Raw genomic sequence first — 18,433 nt, 5'->3', positions numbered from 1 at the left:
TGTGCGTTTTAGCAGTGGTTTAGGTGTTAAAATTCTTTTAAATATAGGGAATAGAGGGAAGCTTCATGACGTTGGATTTGGCAATGATTTCTTGCATATGACAGAAAAAACACAGCCAATGAAAGAGAGAGAAACTGACTTCATCAAAATTAAAACCTTTTTGTGCATCAAAGGATTCTATTAAGAGCATGAAAAGGCAATCCACCGAAGGGGACAAATATTTGCCTGTTCCCTTATCTGTAAAACAGGGATGACCCCCACCTCACCGGCTGTTGGAAAAATTGAACCTACCGGTGACTGTGGAAGAGCCTCGTGCAGAGAGCGGGGACATTTGAATATTTACAAGTCCGACCCGGGAGGCATATGGGCCTTTCGAAGTCTGGGCCCCCATGTTGCCAGCCCCACCCCTCCCTGAGCCTGTCCTGCACTACCCAGACTTGGTCAGGGCCCCCCCACCAAATGCATGGTGCTTTCCACCTCCCTGCAGGGCTGCCCAGAACACACCTCGGCCGAGGGCTGCACTTGTGTTCTCCTACCTCCTCCCCCAGTGGGAGGGGCTATTTCCCTCCAAGCTACAACCCTGAACTCAGGGTTCCGGCCTCCTCATTCTCATACCCCTGCTGCAAATCCTGATTCCAATATGTGCTGTCTTTGACCTTGGGCAAGTGACTTTCTCTCTCTGGGCCTCGGTTTCTTGTCTGTAAGATGGAATAGTACTACCTACTTTGCAGGGCTGTTCTGAGGGTCCAGCGTCACATACACCACGGTCGATGGTCAGGTGCGATCGGCATATCCTTCTGCTCTCATGGTTTATAGGAATCATCTACAGGGCCCGTCCTCTGACTTAATGGTAAGTGGACACTGGGTCATGTTGACATGTATAACCGTAAGCGTCCACACACGACAGACCCGAAATGCCCACTGCAGCGTTCGGGTGCTCGTCACCATGTTCCAGCTGGTGTTTATTGTCCTCAAATCATTGCCCTTTTTACTCCTCTGGCCGAGAGCTCCAGAGGTAATGTGAGTTTCTTCCATCAAGAGTTGAGGTGCCCCATTGCCCTTAAACCTGGTTGCAAATTATTTGACTCTTAACCTATGAAACTTTAATCCTTTGTGTGTGTGTGACACGTGTTCATGAGAAAATACATTTAAGCAAAAAGAAAACGCTCACACCACCCAGGATAAGCAGTTAAGTTTTTGATGTACGTCCATATACACACATGCTCCGCACACACAGTTTGGGACTTAGTCCTACATTTGTGAGCTGATACTAAACAGACTGCTGTGTAATCTGTTGTGTTTTGCTTTACAGTCTAGAATGAATATACTTTCACGCAGATGTGTGAAATCTTCCAGTTGAAAAACAGACCTGGAGAACAGGTCAAAATACAAAATCCAGTGCGATGCTGGTAACAAGGAAAGGACCTAACACGAAATTCCACCAGATGATTAAAAGTAAAACAAAGGTCAGGGGTACACCAGAAACGCTAACAGAAAGAAATCAGGGGCCAGATTTTCACATGAGGCAAAGCAGGAACTCAAGGCCTAGAGCACACACGGTGAGGACAGCTGAGGGAGTGTCTTGGCCTACGAGGCACCAACACAAACTTGTTTCTGACTCATCTTCTCTCTTCCCTAAGCCTTTCGGGCTCAGCTACTCCTCTGGTCCTTTCTCCAGGGTCCAAATGCCCCAGGGGCGTGTCCTCTTTCCACCTGTGGCCAGGCTGGGTCCGCCCTCCCCGGAGGTTTTCTGTGTGACCTCCTTCTGCTCCCAGGGCATAGCTTCCGGAGGACAGGCTGTCTTGGCCTTTGGCACTTCATCCAATGTTCGCCTACCGAGCATTCTTCTATTTCTTTGGAATAAATTAATCCTGCAGGGATCCAGAGCATTTTCCTCCCCCTGGGCCCAGGAGAACAAGTGTTCTGGAAGGATCCGGGGCACTTCTTTCCTTCTCCAGCAACACGGAACTGCACTACAGCTAAAACAGTTAAATTATTTATTCCTCACAAAAGTCCTGAGCTGAGGGCTAGCTGGTTTTCCACGTGAAAATATAAGCCAGGCTTTGACTTTTCTTGGTAAAGTTTACATATCCATAAACAAAGAAAAACATGAGTCTGAATAAAGAGTTTTCTCCGGGGAACGAGAGGACCAGCACATCAGGAGAAAATGTTCGCTATGAAGAAGTCAGACGTGACCGCTCCCAGACCCAAGCTGTCCGAAGGCGCTCGCTGGGAAGCCGCTTCCCCTCCTGAGCCTTCGCGTGCTTGGCTCTATTGGGATGTTTACTGAGCACCTACTATACATCTGGTCCTGTGATAATAGCTGGGCCCGCAAAGAATAAAATACAAGCCCTCCCCGGGCCTCCCCCCGGAGCTCCCTGGGCAGCAAGTGCATACCCAGGGAAGAGAGGGGGGCAGAGGCGCTAAGGAATCAGAGCAGGGCTCCGGCGGGGGGCTCGGGCAAGAGGAGAAAGCCCTGAGACCAGCCAGGAAGGTGAAGAGGCATTTTCCAGGGAGAAAAGGCCTGGAGAGCACGGCAGGCAAGGCAGTGGGGACGGTGTGGCGTGTGCAGAGCCCCACAAGCAAGTCCTTGGGTCCCGCAGCTGAGGAGCTGGTGGGGAGGTCTGTCCTGCCGTTGGCTCTGCCCTGGCCCCGGAACAGTGTCCAGTGCATGGGCTCCAGCGCACATTGGGGAGGGATGAAGACAGCGGGAGAGGGGGCGGGGGCCAGGTTGGGAAGGCTCAGGCGCCATGCTCGGGAGGCTGGCATCTGTCCTGGGGATGGTGGCAAGAGGCTGAGGACTTGGCCCAGGAAAGACGTGGGGCCAGTGAGGTATTTGAGGAGACTGACCCAGGCTGCAGGGCAGAGGCCGGAAGTGGGATCTGAGCTCTACAGTCATCAGGCTGGTGAGCGAGGGGTCCGAGTGAGCAGTGGGTGCAGAGTGGGGAGGGCCCAGAGTGAGGAACCCTTGGGAGGCAGGATGGCAGGACAGGGACGGGGCTGGGGGGGGGAGGTGTGAGTCCAGGCTTCTCCTCTGTGGCCCCACAGATGACGGGCCCCCGTGCCACCTCCCCAGCATGGACAACACCGTCCTCTAGAGGCCTGATGTTCTGCCCTCGTGCTGGTCCGTCCGCTCCCAGGGCAGGGACTGTGGCTGAGATGCCCGCTCCCTTGGAGCCCAGCACAGTGATCGCACAGGAAGATCTCTCTTGTCGGGACCAGGCGGGTGAGCGGGGCAGAGGAGCCTCAGAGGGACCGATGACCTTGACGGACTTGTGAGCATCTAAATGGGGCATCCTGGGGGCTGGGTGTGTGTGTGCATGTGTGTGCACGCGTGGTGAGCAACTCGTGTACTCCTGTGCCTCGGGCTGGGCCTCTTTCGTCCGCTCCCACGGTGCAGAAGGACAGGGATTGCGAGAGAGCCAGGGCGCAGCTCCAGCAGAGGGGACGCGGAACGGCTGCACAGCCGATGAAGCCCGAGCGCCCCCCGGAGAGATGGGGTCGCAGCAAAGCCACGGGGCCACCACGCCTCAGGGGGGCCTCCTTGCCAAATGCCTCCGACCTGCCCAGACAGCCCACCCTAAGCAGCTAGAGCCCCGCTGTCGAAAGTAGTTTTCTCTTTCAAATATTCGTAAATGAGAGGAAGCCATGTGTTGGTAAATGCTTACCGCCGGTTCACTCGGAGACTGCGTAATCTCTGAGCTCAGCATCTCACAGGGTTTGCACGGGTCCAAAGGGCGGCCCTTCACCCTGGCCTCAGGTCCAACAAGCCCTCCGCCAGGCACCCCCGCGAGCGGTGGAGGGCCATGTGTCGGGCCGGGCCCTGTGGTCCTGCAGGGATCGAGGCCATGCCTGGGTCCAGCCAGGCCTCACGAGCACAGGGTCAATGCTCTATGTCGTCAGTGGTGAAATGAAGTGAGAGTACTTCCCTCCCCTAAGAACAACATTCGGTCTGCACAACAAACATTTATTGAGTGTCTACTGTGTGCGGGCCGCCGTTGTGCCTGGCTGTTCTGGGGCGTGGTGGGGTTGAAATCGGACCTGTCCCGACATGGACCCAGCCCGGCTCCAGCAGGCTAGGGGCCCCCAGGCAGGCTCTCTGTGCTCTGGGCACGTTACTTCCCGGGTCCCGGCTCTGCGTCGGGCACAGAGTAATAGGGGTTCAAGGAGTATTTGATGAAAAGAAGATCAAAGTCCCCCTGTCCACTGGTTAGGGTCCAGCTGGGCTGCAGGGTGCCTGCCATTCAGCAGGGATTTTCCCCGGCCTAATACTGAGTAAAAGGATAAAGTCACAGGAGAACACCCGCTATGGCACCATTTAACAAAGTCCAAGCGTGGACAGGACACACCTTGGTAAGAGTATGAGGCAGAGTGGGGTGCTGACGCTGAGTGCGGGCCGGGCGCAGTGGCCATCTGAGGGTTCAGCGGGTGGGCCAGCGGTGCCCGTGTTACAATTAGACATATTCTTTTTTTTTTTTAATGATTTTTTATTATATTATGTTAGTCACCATACAGTACATCCCCGGTTTCCGATGTAAGGCTCGATGATTCATTAGTTGCATATAACACCCAGTGCACCATGCAATACGTGCCCTCCTTACTACCCATCACCGGTCTATCCCATTCCCCCACCCCCCTCCCCTCTGAGGCCCTCAGTTTGTTTCTCATAGTCCATAGTCTCTCATGTTTCATTCCCCCTTCTGATTACCCCCCCTTTCTTTATCCCTTTCTTCCCCTACTGATCATCCTAGTTCTTATGTTCCATAGATGAGAGAAATCATATGATAGCTGTCTTTCGCTGCTTGACTTATTTCACTTAGCATTATCTCCTCCAGTGCCATCCATGTTGCAGCAAATGTTGAGAATTCGTTCTTTCTGATAGCTGAGTAATATTCCATTGTATTTATGGACCACAACTTCTTAATCCAGTCCTCTGTTGAAGGGCATCTCGGCTCCTTCCATGATTTAGCTATTGTGGACAATGCTGCTATGAACATTGGGGTGCATATGGCCCTTCTCTTCACTACGTCTGTATCTTTGGGGTAAACACCCAGTAGTGCAATGGCTGGATCATAGGGTAGCTCAATTTTTAACTTTTTAAGGGACCTCCACACTGTTTTCCAGAGTGGCTGTACCAACTTGCATTCCCACCAATAATGTAGGAGGGATCCCCTTTCTCCACATCCTCTCCAACAATTGTTGTCTCTTGCCTTGTCAATTTTTGCCATTCTAACTGGCGTAAGGTGGTATCTCAGTGTGGTTTTGATTTGAATTTCTTTGATGGCTAATGATTTTGAACATTTTTTCATGTGTCTGTTAGCCATTTGTATGTTTTCATTGGAAAAGTGACAATTAGACATATTCTTTGTAAATAAAAAATACTTTGTATATATGAAGAAAGAGAAAGCCAACGGTCTCGTCTATTTCTGGAGCACCATTGTGTTTGAAACGATGCAGTTGCATGGAGGGTACTTCCCCACTTCAGACACCGTGCACCTGTCCCAGACGCCCCGAGACAGCGGGCAGGCTGAGAGAATGGGGACAAAAGGTGACTTCCACAGGAAACAGGGAAGCCAGCCCTGCCCAACGGGTCGTTGGCTGCCACTGTGGTCGGCTGCTGCCGGGTGCTCAGGCGGGAGGAGAGGACAGATGCGAGAACTATCTTAACCCATCCAGACCAGGAATTAAGACAAGTAAAAATAGACAGCTAACAGTAAATGGGGAGAAAAGAGGAAGTCAGGCGCTAACCTGCACTTGAGAGAGGCCCAAGGTGACTCAAGGTAATTTTCCTCTGCACCTGCTGTTCCTGTTGCCCTAGAACGCTCTTTCCCCTTCCCTCCCTGATAACTCTGACCTACCTTTCATTCGTTCAGATACCACCTCCTCCAGGAAGCCCCCTGAACCTGCCTCCCTGATTCCCAAGTTAGGGCGACCCTCTGCACCCCAACACACCCCTCAGTCCCTCGTCACGTCCCTCTGACCATGAGGCTCATGTCCTCTGTGCCTGTCCCTGGGCTTCCGACCTACTGGCCAGCCTCCCCCTCACTGGCTCCTGGCTCCGGAGCCTCGGTTCAGCCCCTCTCACACGGCACTTTTCAGAAGACAGGGTGCTGCCCTACATCCCGTCCGGTGCAAAGAGCATGGGCATTAGAGGCAGAATGACCCCTACAAGCCCACCCTCAACCCTTCACCAGCTGCAAGGGGGGAGAGCCAGGCAGACCCCACGAGGCTGGCATGAGTGATAGGTGGACCCTCAGGAAAAGTCAGACGCTCCTGCTCCACCCTGCCCTGGACTCACCCCTCCTTGGGACCGTCTGCAGTGCTACCCAGCCTGTCCGGGTTCGACGGAGGTGAGGGGCAGGCCGTGGTAATGATGGCAAAGTCTGCGGACTGCTCGCCCAGTCGCTGCTCAGTGCCTGATGCATACACAGGCCTTCTCTTATCGATTGTCCCTGCAACGCGACGACAATGTGCCACCCCATCTGGTAGATCAGGACCGAGGCTCATCTTGTCAGCTGTTGACCCAGGAGCGAACGGTGGGCAGTGTGAGGATACGCACCTGGGTCAGTCTGCCCCCAAAGCCCTTGCCCCTGCCCGAGGCCGACCTGCTTCTCTGTGCGTGGTTGGAGCCTTCCCCGGCTGGACAGGCTCACCCCGTGGGCCCTTCGGCTCCTCTTCAGGGGGTTCTAGCATTCGCTTGGCAGTTAACAATAGCTCCCTCACTGGAATACTGTATTAGTAGGGATTTTCAGACCATTTGGCCAAAGTCGATCAAATCTATAGCTCCAGGACCGTGAGAGTTCAAGGCCATCACCTCACAGTGCTCTGTAAATCCACTGGGACCTGTCTCCGCACACACAGTGCATGTTGGCATAGACACTGGGGTGGCCTGGTGGCTTCCCTGTCTCCCCACGACCCAGGGCAGTGTTTTCAGCTGGGTCCTGAACGAAGCTCAGAGAGGACAGAACAGGGCCTCAGGAACCCAGAGCAGGGCCTCCAAGGCCAGACTGGAAATACCACCTTCCCAAAAGAGAGGGGATTCATTCTCTCAGGGCTCTTGAGGGAGCCTGTGGAGGCCAGTCCATGCAGGTCACACTCTCTCTCACCAGCCCAGGAGGGTGGTCCTGCTCCCACCCACAGAGAAGGCTCAGAAGTGCTGGGCTTGCCTGGGCCCCGGCCAGGAGCTGGGTCCCTTGGGCCAGCTCAGGTCAGAGTGGCAGTGGGGCTCTCTTGTCCCATCTCTGTCCCTCTTCACCTCCAAAGCCAAAGCCAGGCTGACCCCAGGGTCAGGGAGGGGCAGAGGCCTGGAGGCCCCCCTGCTGCCTAGCCCAACCCTCCTTTCCAGGTGTGCACTTACACCTGTGTGTTTGCCTCTGCACGTGCACACCTGGGAGGAGGGAGACCGAGAGCTAGCTGGTGGACAGCTATCCCTGGGACCCGGGTCACCCCCTCCTCCGTTCACCCCTGACCCAGAGACGTCCTTAGTCCTTATCAAGCACTGGAGCCCTTCCAAGGCCTACGCTCAGCTCAGCTCGGGGCTTTACAGAAGGAAGGTGCCCCTTCCACTTCCCCCCACGCATCTAGGAACATTTCTGCTAAGAGGGTGGAGGCCGCAGGCACTGAGCAGGGGCTCCATGGGAGAGACACCCCACCCTGCATGGGAGGACTGGGGACGCTGACATCAAATGGTCTGGAAGGGCCTGGCCGGGAGAGTCAGCCAAGGTGCATTTTGTTAAAAGCAACACAGGCTTTGGGTCCCAGGCATTTTCATTACCTGAAACACAGCCCTTGACCTGCGAGTGGGTTTAAGAGCTCGTTCCCGCTCCTACTGGGGATCAGACCCTGGAGAAGGAGACAGCTCCTCCCCCGCCAGACAGGGGGCTGCAGGCAGGATGGTGTCCACCTGCTCCCCTTTCAATCAGGGACTGGAAACCCAGGAGAGGGGGCACAGGAACCTAGGGGCATCTTGCACCTCGTCCCCCCACCCAGAACTTGCCCGCAGCCTTCACCTGCAGCATCCCACACTGACCCCCACCCCTCCTCTACTCCTCTCTAGCCGCATCCCCTCCTGGACTGGCCATTCTTGGTTCTGACCTGGGCCTCAATGCCCAGCCTAGGTCAGCACCATGACCTGGGTTCCCTGGACAACGGAACCAGGTCTGCCCTCCGAGGCAGCCCCTGCATGTGGGGGCGTGGCACACCCTCAGGGCCCCTCTGTGTCCCTCACCCTAGCAACCAGATTGTGGACTGAGGAGGTCAGGGGCCAGGCCAGCCTCCTGCAATGACCTCTGGGCCCCAGGACTTGTCCTTGAGCATTCTCAGTACCACCCGGTGTCTCTCCTTCCTCCAAACCTGCCCCCACAGAGCCCCCCCCCCAACGCCTGTCGAGCTGGCAGCCAGTCTTGGGCCTGTGGGAGCCACTCTGGATGCCACTCACCCGCCCCACCCCTGGACAAGCCCCAGCCTCTCACCCCACAGCTCTGTGCGTCAGCCCTGTGCCCCTGAGAAGCAGACCTCACATGGGACTGTATCAGGGGACAACTGTGAGATAATACAGGGAAGAAGCAGGAGCGCCCATCAGACCCTCGGCCGGAGGGAAAAGGGTCCCTCGGAATCCACATCCCCTGAGCCTTGGAACGTGACCTTACTCGGAAATAGCATCTTTGCAGATGTGAAGCCACGGTCGGACGAGGTCATCCTGGATTAGGGCAGGCCCTAAACCCGACCTGAGGACAGCTGCCCTTCTGTTTTTCGTGCACAGTGTTGGCCCGTATTTAATGAGTCTCTGAAAGGGGATCTAGAGACAGATTCCCCAATGCACCTACAATGGTGTTCACTGAGCGTCCACTGTGTGTGTCAGGGATGCAGAGACAAGTCAGCAGGTGCCCGCACCCCCAGACCTCCCCACAGTGCCAGGGCCCTGCTCCAGGCCACGCTCCAAGGCGGTGGGGAGGCAGGCCTCAGGCCCGGGTCTAGGGCCCCTGCTCTGCATGCTTGCCCCCAGGGGTGCTAGGAGGCTTGCTAAGCCTGGTGTCAGTCCTTCCTTCTCAGAGACAGCCATTCAGCCCGTGCCAGGCACAGAGAAGCACAGAGCTTGGAAGCAGCAGGGCGTGGCCCCCCTGCACTGCTCCCCAGCTGAGTGACCGAGTGACCGTCTCGTGCCACTGCAGGGATCTAAGTCAAACGGGGCGACCCTCCCCAACGCCATGGCACCCTGCCCCAAACAGAAAGAGGACTCTGGATTCGTGGGTACTGTGGGGGTTTTCCTACAACCATTTGGAACCGGTTCTAATGAAATGCTTTTTAAAGAATCATAAATGGAAGTGCCGAGTCGACCCGTAATTCTGCTCTTTCCCTTACTGTGAAACCTTTCTTTAGTCAAAAGTGCATCGATGTAAAATAACCTCTCCTCCAACAGACCAAGTGCTGCCCTGATCTCTGCATCCGTCTTCCCAACCCCCAGACGGGTCAGGAGGCCGCCTCACCACTTCCCCGTGCTGGCGGCAGCCGGCTCCGGGGTCCAGTCTTCCCGAAAGCAGTTTGTTCTCACCCTGAGTTTTGCCAGCGTAGCACGAAGGCTAAGCACCTGCCCTCACCGCATCGGCGCCCTGGCTTAACTTCCTGGTTTATCTGTGTTTGACGTGTTGGACGAATGCTCAGCTGATGATTCTGTGGGAAAAAATCCACCCAGAGAAACACATGAAAGACACGTGCCGCGACGCTCTCAGATCCTTTACGCTTGCAAACCTTAGCAGAGCTCTTCCTAAAATCTCGGCATTTGCAGAGAGACCCGCAGGGTGACGATAGTGCCATCTGTCAAATCGTAGCGTTATCTACGGACTTTATTATCGGATCTTCACCACATTTCTTGAGATAAGAACGAGTATCCCATTTCACACCACAGAACGTTGGGGGCTAGAGCTGCCCAGTGTCTTACAGCTGGTGATTATTGGAGCCGAGGGTTCCTGGATGCCTGCTCTCTTCGAGGGTCTCTGGTCAAGCCTCTCCCACTGACCCCCACCCCACAGCACGCTCTGGGCCAGGACTCCCGTTGGACCTACTTCAGAAAAGTCAGGCGTGGGGGCGCCTGGGTAGCGCAGTCGTTAAGCGTCTGCCTTCGGCTCAGGGCGTGATCCCGGTGTTCCGGGATCGAGTCCCACATCGGGCTCCTCCGCTGGGAGCCTGCTTCTTCTTCTCCCACTCCCCTGCTGTGTTCCCTCTCTCGCTGGCTGTATCTCTGTCACATAAATAAAAAATAAAAAAATCTTTAAAAAAAAAAAAAAGAAAAAGAAAAGTCAGGCGTGGAGGCGTCCCGAGGCAGCTCTGGAGATGGGAGCCAGGCCCACGTGTCTGTCCATCCCCAGAGGCCCGGTGAGCCCTCGGGGCACAGCGGAGTGGAGCATCGATCCTTTGCCACCAAATCTTTTTTTTTTTTTTTTTAATGATTTTTTATTATATTATGTTAGTCACCATACAGTACATCCCCGGTTTCCGATGTAAGGCTCGATGATTCATTAGTTGTGTATAACACCCAGTGCACCATGCAATACGTGCCCTCCTTACTACCCATCACCAGTCTATCCCATTCCCCCACCCCCTCCCCTCTGAAGTCCTCAGTTTGTTTCTCATAGTCCATAGTCTCTCATGTTTCATTCCCCCTTCTGATTACCCCCCCCTTTCTTTATCCCTTTCTTCCCCTACTGATCATCCTAGTTCATATGTTCCATAGATGAGAGAAATCATATGATAGTTGTCTTTCTCTGCTTGACTTATTTCACTTAGCATTATCTCCTGCAGTGCCGTCCATGTTGTAGCAAATGTTGAGAACTCGTTCTTTCTGATAGCTGAGTAATATTCCATTGTATATATGGACCACAACTTCTTAATCCAGTCATCTGTTGAAGGGCATCTCGGCTCCTTCCACGATTTAGCTATTGTGGACATTGCTGCTATGAACATTGGGGTGCATATGGCCCTTCTCTTCACTACGTCTGTATCTTTGGGGTAAATACCCAGTAGTGCAATGGCTGGATCATAGGGTAGCTCAATTTTTAACTTTTTAAGGGAACTCCATACTGTTTTCCAGAGTCTTTGCCACCAAATCTGATCCCCATCACGCACCAGCACCTTAACTCAGGGCATCTTTGTTATCCTGGACTTCCGGCACGTCCCCCACCTGCGTCCTAGCCAGGGCTACTGGTGGCCACAGGGCTGCCCTCCTTGTCCAGCCTGGCACTCAGGTCCCCAGCCTGGCCTGGTGGAGCCCCCTTTGCCCCCAGCTGGGGCCTTGGCTTGACCTTGACTGCCCTCCTGAGCGGACGCTATGGCCATAGGGAGCCCACCAGGCCCCCTAATAGCAGTTGCCCTGCTGGACAGCTGCTTGCTGGCAGAGGGGTCCAGTCCTCACTGCTGCCTGCCATGGGACGTGGCCCTTGGTGCAGGCCGAGCTGAGCAGAAGGCTGGGGGGTGGCACCCAGAGTCTGGCAAGGCTGTCCAGCTGCTCTGCCCACGATCGGATTGTCCTATACCTCCCCGCCTAGGGTGCTCCATGGCTCCCTGGTGCCCTCAAGATGACCTGCAGCCCTCGGCGTGGCCCATGCAAGGCTGGCCTGTGCGGTCTCAACTCCTGCTCCCCACACACCCAACTGCCTCCCAACTAGAAGAGGCTCGGCAGCGTCTAATTCTCCAGGCCCTTCCAGACCCGTCCATGCCATTTTGCCTTCCCCACGTCCCCAGGCAGCAAGCCTCCTCCTTGGAAGTGCCCTGGCTCACCCAGCAGGTGCACCCCGGCCCGTGTCCTATCTCACTTTGTAATTAGAAGGAGTGACTCTGAGAACAGGGTGCTAAGTCGGGGTCTAGGGATGGCAGGCACTCAGACACGGACGGAGCCAGATCACGGAGGCACCAAGGGGAGACAGCTTAACTGCTGGCCCAGCAAACGGACGCAGAAGCAGTTCACCCAAAACAAGATGCTAAGTGAGGTCGCCAGCGTGTTGCCAGGCAGGGAGGGGCCCCCTGGAGTGGGCGGGGTGGGGGGGCATGTGAGCAGAAGCTGGGCTGCCTGCCGCCTGGCTTACCCAGGACTGTTCCTGCACTGAGAGCCCCACTCCCCAGGATCCCCTCCATCCAAAAGGTCCTCGTGGAGGCCCCTTCGTGGCTCAGAGGCAGGACCATCAGGCGAACAGGCTGGGGACCTTGCCATGGGCCCTTGTTATTGACCAGGTCACTGAAAACTCCCAGTGAGCTCAGAGCTGGGTGCTCCCCACACAATTCTACACACCCTCCCAGACCCTGTACACGTGGGCCCCATCGGACAGTGAGAGCCCCACTGGGTGGGCTTCGGTGTGAGTCACGTGAGACAGCAGGTTTGGGCCTGGGTGGTGGTCTTACATGAACGAGTGAGTATGTGGCCTCCCCTTCTCTTTAAAGCTGCTTTGCAAATCAAGGACTGAGCCCAGGTCGCTCCTGCCTCGCCCCCGCCCCTCCCCTGACAGAAGCAGCCCTTAATCGGACCCTGTCCTTGCCCTGCCTCCCCTCTCGGGACAGCAGCCAGAGCCGCTCTGGGAAGCCTAAGGCAGCGCTCTGGCCCAGAACTCCCAGTGTTCCCAACATTGGTGTCATCGAAACCGCATCCAGCTGGTTAATTCTACACGTATCTATTTTTCACCATGAAGAAGAAAGGCCCTACCGGAAGTGCGGCGGGTGGCCTGGGATAAATTGTGGCAAAGCCAGGGTGGCTGATGCAGGGGAGCGAGGGGCGAGCAGCCAGGGGCGAGCAGCCAGGGCGGAGGTCACGGAGGACATGGGATGAGAGCCGTTCTGGGCTCAGAATCTCCAAAGCGTCATAGCCTGGAGCCAGCTGACCACAGGGAGCTGGCCTTGGCCACACGATGCCACGGAGCACCTTCCCAGCCCGGGCACCCAGAAAGGACATGGGGTACTCTTCTCTCTTCATGGCCCACTCCGTGGCCTGGGAGTAGGGCTCTAGCTCGCTGCTCCTGGGGGCTCCCTCTCAGGGCATCTGGGCTGCCGAAGGTGGTGACATGCAGCCCCTCCTCTCCCCCATGTCCCCTCTGCACTGCCTTCTGGCCTCCTCCATGTTCGCTTTGGCTTAGGGTCCAGTGTGAGCAGGGGCTTTCTTTCTTTCTTTCTTTCTTTCTTTCTTTCTTTCTTTCTTTCTTTCTTTCTCTCTCTCTCTCTCTTTCTTTCTTTCTTCCATTTTTTTTAAAGATTTTATTTATTATTTGAGAGAGAGAATGAGAGAGAGAGAGCATGAATGGGGGCAGGGTCAGAGGGAGAAGCAGACTCCCTGCTGAGCAAGCCTGATGTAGGACTTGATCCCGGGACTCCAGGATCATGACCTGAGCTGAAGGCAGTCACTGAACCAACTGAGCCACCCAGGGGCCCCAGGGCCTTCCTTCTTTGCTTTTGGTGCCATCCTTGTGAAAAGAGGGTCATTTAAAAAAAATCTATTTTAGTTCTTTTTTTTCTGACATTCAGTTCCTTATATTTGGTTAACGATTACAGTTAATAGAGCTCCTTAACCATGAGGTTGAGGAGGGTGTGTAGGAGACTGTTGGTCTCCCAATATCCATTATCCCCTTCTCCCTTTCTAACAGAACTTTTATATTGCTGGAGATGGCAATGTGCCCAACTGAAAAATGACATTTCCCATCCTTTCTTCAAAATAGGAGTGAGGAGCCATTATGTGAGGCTTCTAGGAACGTTTAAATGCATGACCCTCTTCCTCATTCCTCCTTCCTGTTCCCCAGAGGTAGGATGTGATGGCTGGATCTCTAGCAGCCATTTTGTACCACAAGATGATAGGATGGCAGTGCAGAAAGATCGGAGGCACCTGGGTCTCTGGTGACTGTAGTTCCAGATTTTTCTAACATGAGAAAAAACAAACTTCTATCTTGCATAAACTGCCACTATTAGAGGTTTTCTGTCACTTGTTGCCTAGTCTTAATGGCTACAGAAGGTATAATCCTGATCTCCGTTGTACAGAAAGCAGCATCATGCACCCACTCTGGGCTGGTCCCCAAGCTGAGATCTGCACACACTCTGCCTCAGTAGTCCTCACTGTGGCTCTGTGAGGCAGCTGCCAGGGCCCCTGATATCGGGGAGGAGACTGAGACCAGAGAGAACAGAGGACTTGCCACGGCAGAACTGAAGTCCCCCTAATCGGGGTGTCCCTCCTGCTCCAGCCGAGACACCCCAGGGAGTAAACACGTGATGCCGGAGATGTGGGCTTCTGGACACACAGCGAGAAAGCGACTTGGGTAAGTCGAGTATCCTGAGCCCCAAACCACAGGATTGAGGCCTTGTCTGTTCATGGCGGCAACAAGTCATCTGTGCAGTGGTGGCTTGAACCCTTGGGGACTGAGTCTCCCCACCCTTGAAGGGGGCGGGATGGGTGGGGCTGCTGTCAGCCATGGAAACCCCTCCCGGCTCTGGGATTCTGGTGCTGTGCGCTCGAAGACTTCTGCCTGCTTTGTCTGTTTCTAACCCTCCCTGTCCCACAAAGGGGGCAGCCCCAGAGAAGCTCACTGAGCCCCTGCCCAGGCTGGGAGGGAAACTTTTCTGTGGTTCGAGAACCTTCTGAATCAGGCAGGAGCCCTGTGGAAGCGAAAGAGGAAGTGTCCTTGTGTCTACCTCCCTCTGGTGACATCATGCTTCCTTGCTTTGTGCAGAACCTACAGGTCTGCGGCCCGCCCGTCCCCTGGGAGCACCTCACGCAGTTGCTGTTCCGGAAGGGCACATACACAGCCCTGGGCCGGCTCTCCTGGAAACAGGAAATGCTGGTGTGGGGCTGGAGATCCGTTCAGAGGGTTTTCTGGTCTCCTTAGGGGAGGACGGCTCCTTGAGGTCAGTCAGGTCCTGTTCACCAGCACATCCCACGGGGGTGGCCCTCAGTGCAGGGGAGGAGGCCAGCTGGAGGGTCCTGCAGGTGAGTCTGGCAGGCCTCGGAGGGCCCAGGAACCACAGACGGGACAGGTTCCAGCCCCAGCTTTGCATGTAGGAGCCAGGTGACCCCGGGCAAGTTGCTTGCATCTAGTAACAGCGCTTCTCCCCAGGAAGGTGGAAACCGGATGACCCCAAGGGCCCCGTGTGGATCCCGGCACCGCCGGCCAGCTACGCAGCCCTGGGCAGGTCAAGACCTTGATCTCTTCATCTGTCAAATGCAGCTCGAAGCAGTTCAGGCCAGAAAGAAAACTGGGCAGCACGGACTTGAAAGGCCCCCCACAACGGAGCAGGCTCTCGCTGAGCCCACCATGATCACATACGCCTCCACTCTGTGCACGCAGCAGGCACCAGTGAATGAGCGTGCCGGACAACTGTGTGCGATTACACAGTGGTGGAGAAGCAGGCGCCGGGTCAGACACGCACACACTCACCGACCACCCCCCTCTGTGTCCGCTGAGTGCCTACTATGTGCCAGGCCGTGGCAGGGGCTGAAGGTGCCACCACCCACGAGAAGGGCATAGTGTCCTCTCTTGGATCTTACACTCCAGCAGGCGGGGGACATAAAACAAATACAACAATGAAAGCCTTTCAGTCTGTATCAGAAGCCAGGATGTGGGAGAAGAGACCGAGGGAGCTGGAATCTAATGATGAGAGAGGCAGACTGGGGCAGAGCCCCCAACGGGCCCACATGTCATGTCCGGTGTGGCTGGAGAGTGTGCTGAGCGGGAAGAATGGGACAGGAGAGGAGGCAGTGACGAGGCAGGGCCAGATGAGCCAAGGTCTTCCTAGTTAGGGTGGGGAGGCTGAGTTTATTCTAAGTGCACTTGGCAGAAATAGGTGGTTTTCAACCAGGGGAGGGACGTCGGTCTGACATGGCCTCTGCCACTTACTAGCTCTGCACCAGGCTCTCCTTACCCTGTCTGTGCCTCAGTTTCCCCTTCTGTAGAACGGCACCCACACTGCCAACAACTTCAGATGGTTTTGGCTATTCGTGCCTTTACACGGTACCTAGCACGGAGGACGTGCTCAGTAACTGTCAGTGTGGTGGTTTTTAAAACAATGACTGCAAAATCTTGGGCACTCATCCCGCTGAGAGCAGGGCTGTGTGTCCTGTCCCCTCGAGTCTCCGGTTTGGTGAGCGCTCTAGCACTGTGCAGCCGAGGTCACGCAGCACGGCCTCCCGAGGCTGGGTCACGAAAGCCCTTGGACCGTCTGTCTGGTTTCCTCGGACAACTCGTATCCAGATGTTTCCCCTTGGGATGCTCAGACGTGGCCGCCACGTGGTGAGGAAGCAAGGCCCCACGGTGAGGCCGCACGGCGGGCTCCCGCGGCCTGTCCCAGCTGAGCCCCGTCACCCTGGCATGGGAGTGAAGAAGCCTGCAGGTGGCTGCAGCCTCCAGCTGCTGAATGAGCTCCGTCACAGCTGGGGCCCTGGGTGTCATGGAGCAGAGACAAGCTGTTCCCCTGAGCCCCGTCCAAACTCATGCCCCCAGAATCCGTGAGCCCAGCAGCACAGTGACGAGTTCTGAGGGCTGGGACACAGCCACAGAGGATGGGGAGAGTCCGCCCCTGATGTGACATCAGCCACGCCCGCCTGGCCCACGTTGTCCTCACTCCTCAGGACATCTGCCTGTCTTGTCTTCTCTAGCCCTCACTGTGGTCTCTAACCATAGATAATCTAAACTTGTGGTTTGAGAACTTGTTTTTTAAAGATTTAATTAATTAATTAATTTGTTTGAGAGAGAGAGAGAGCTCGCAAGAGAGCACGGATCGGGGGCGGGGCGGAGGGAGAGGGACAAGCAGACTCTCCGCTGAGCAGGGAGCCCGACTCGGGCCTCGATCCCACGACCCTGAGATCACGACCTGAGCCGAAACCACGAGTTAGACGCTTAACCGACTGAGCCACCCAGGCGCCCCAAGAACTTGTTTTTAAAATGGCAGGATTCTTGGCTTCAAATGAAATCTCAGGCAAATCCAAGTGGAACTGGGGTGGTGAGGCCTGAGTGACCCTCCCCCGCCGCCGCCCCCCACCCCCTGGCACGGCGGCCCCTGGGCGGTCTGGGCACTCGGGGCCCCGGGAGCGCAGTCCTCCCTGGTGTGGACAGGAGGGTCTCTCTGTCTGTCCGGAACTAGAACGTGATCAGCAACAGGGGGCGTTACTGCAGCGGCAGCCGCCTTGCTGGCCGACGGCTCGCTGCACATGTCACACCCAGCCTCTGGTTTGCAGTCTGTCCTCGACGCCCCAGGACACAGAGTGGCCATGTCACCCGCCCCTCCAGTCCTCTGCCCCTGCAAGGAATTGGCCTCAGGGGGCTTTACGGAATTCCATGAAGGGGTATAGAGAGAAGTCAGCCCAGGGCGAAGCGTGCGGGAGCTGCTCAGAAATGACCGACCAGGGGACGTTCGTACGACATCATAGGTGCTTCACAATGATTCAGGGGTCTCAGCTTCCTCGGGAATCAGAACACCTGAGTGCTGCTCTGGCGGCTCCATCCCCCTGGTGTGCCTCAGTTTCCCCACCAGTGAAATGAGGGGCCTGAGCTCAGTGCCCGAAGAGCCCATATGGCACCAGGCTATGGCTCCGGGCCGCACAGACAGGACTTGTTGGGGTCAGGGACGCTGTCCCTGCGGGCCCCTGCTCGGCCACAGCCTGGCACTTCTCTCTCCGGCTCCGGGTTCTTCTTAGGCTGGCGAGGGTGGAAGCACGTGTTCTAGCACCAGGGGGTGTCTGTGACCATCCTGCCTCCTGACTCTGGCCACAGCTGGAGTCATGGGGCCCCCAGCCATGACTCCCGGCAGGCCTGCAGGAGTTCGGGTGGGAAACAGACTCCCATGGGGCCTGGACCAGCAGCCACTCTGGTCTCTCACAGGCCCAAAATCCAAAGAAAGGAGAGGAGGACCTACAAGCAGACACACCCAAAAGTTCTGGGTTTCTTGTTCATTTCTTCTTTGCTTATGCTTCTCTAAACCAGTGATTCTCAACTGGGGAATTCTGTCCCCAGGGGGCATTTGGTAATACCTGGAAACATTTAATGTCCCAACTGGGGGAGGAGGGGTTGCTGGTGTCTCGTGGATAGAGACCGGGGTGCTGCTGAAATCCTGCAATGCATAGGGCAGCCCGACAACAAAGAATTCTCCACCCCAAATTTCAACAGTGTCAAGGTTGAGAAGCCCTGGTCTAAACCAAATCCCATCCACTCTCCAAGCTTCACCTCCTCCAGGAAGCCATCCTTGGTCTGCTGTCCCTGATTATTCCTACTGGCCTTTAATCAGGTTTTCCAGCAATAGTAACCAGCCTCCCCCACGAGGGGAACAGCGTCTACCACCTTAAAAATCACCTTTCTTTGTTCACGTTTGTATCGTAAGATAAAACATCTACAGAGAAACACACATAACCTATGTACAACTTAGTGAAGTGTCATCAACGGGATCCCTTTTAACTGCCGTCCAGGCCAGGAAAGGAAAC

The sequence above is a fragment of the Ursus arctos genome, unplaced genomic scaffold (genome assembly GCF_023065955.2).
Source record: "Ursus arctos isolate Adak ecotype North America unplaced genomic scaffold, UrsArc2.0 scaffold_16, whole genome shotgun sequence".
Taxonomy (NCBI): Eukaryota; Metazoa; Chordata; class Mammalia; order Carnivora; family Ursidae; genus Ursus; species Ursus arctos.
Note: the sequence above shows the minus strand (reverse complement) of the source record.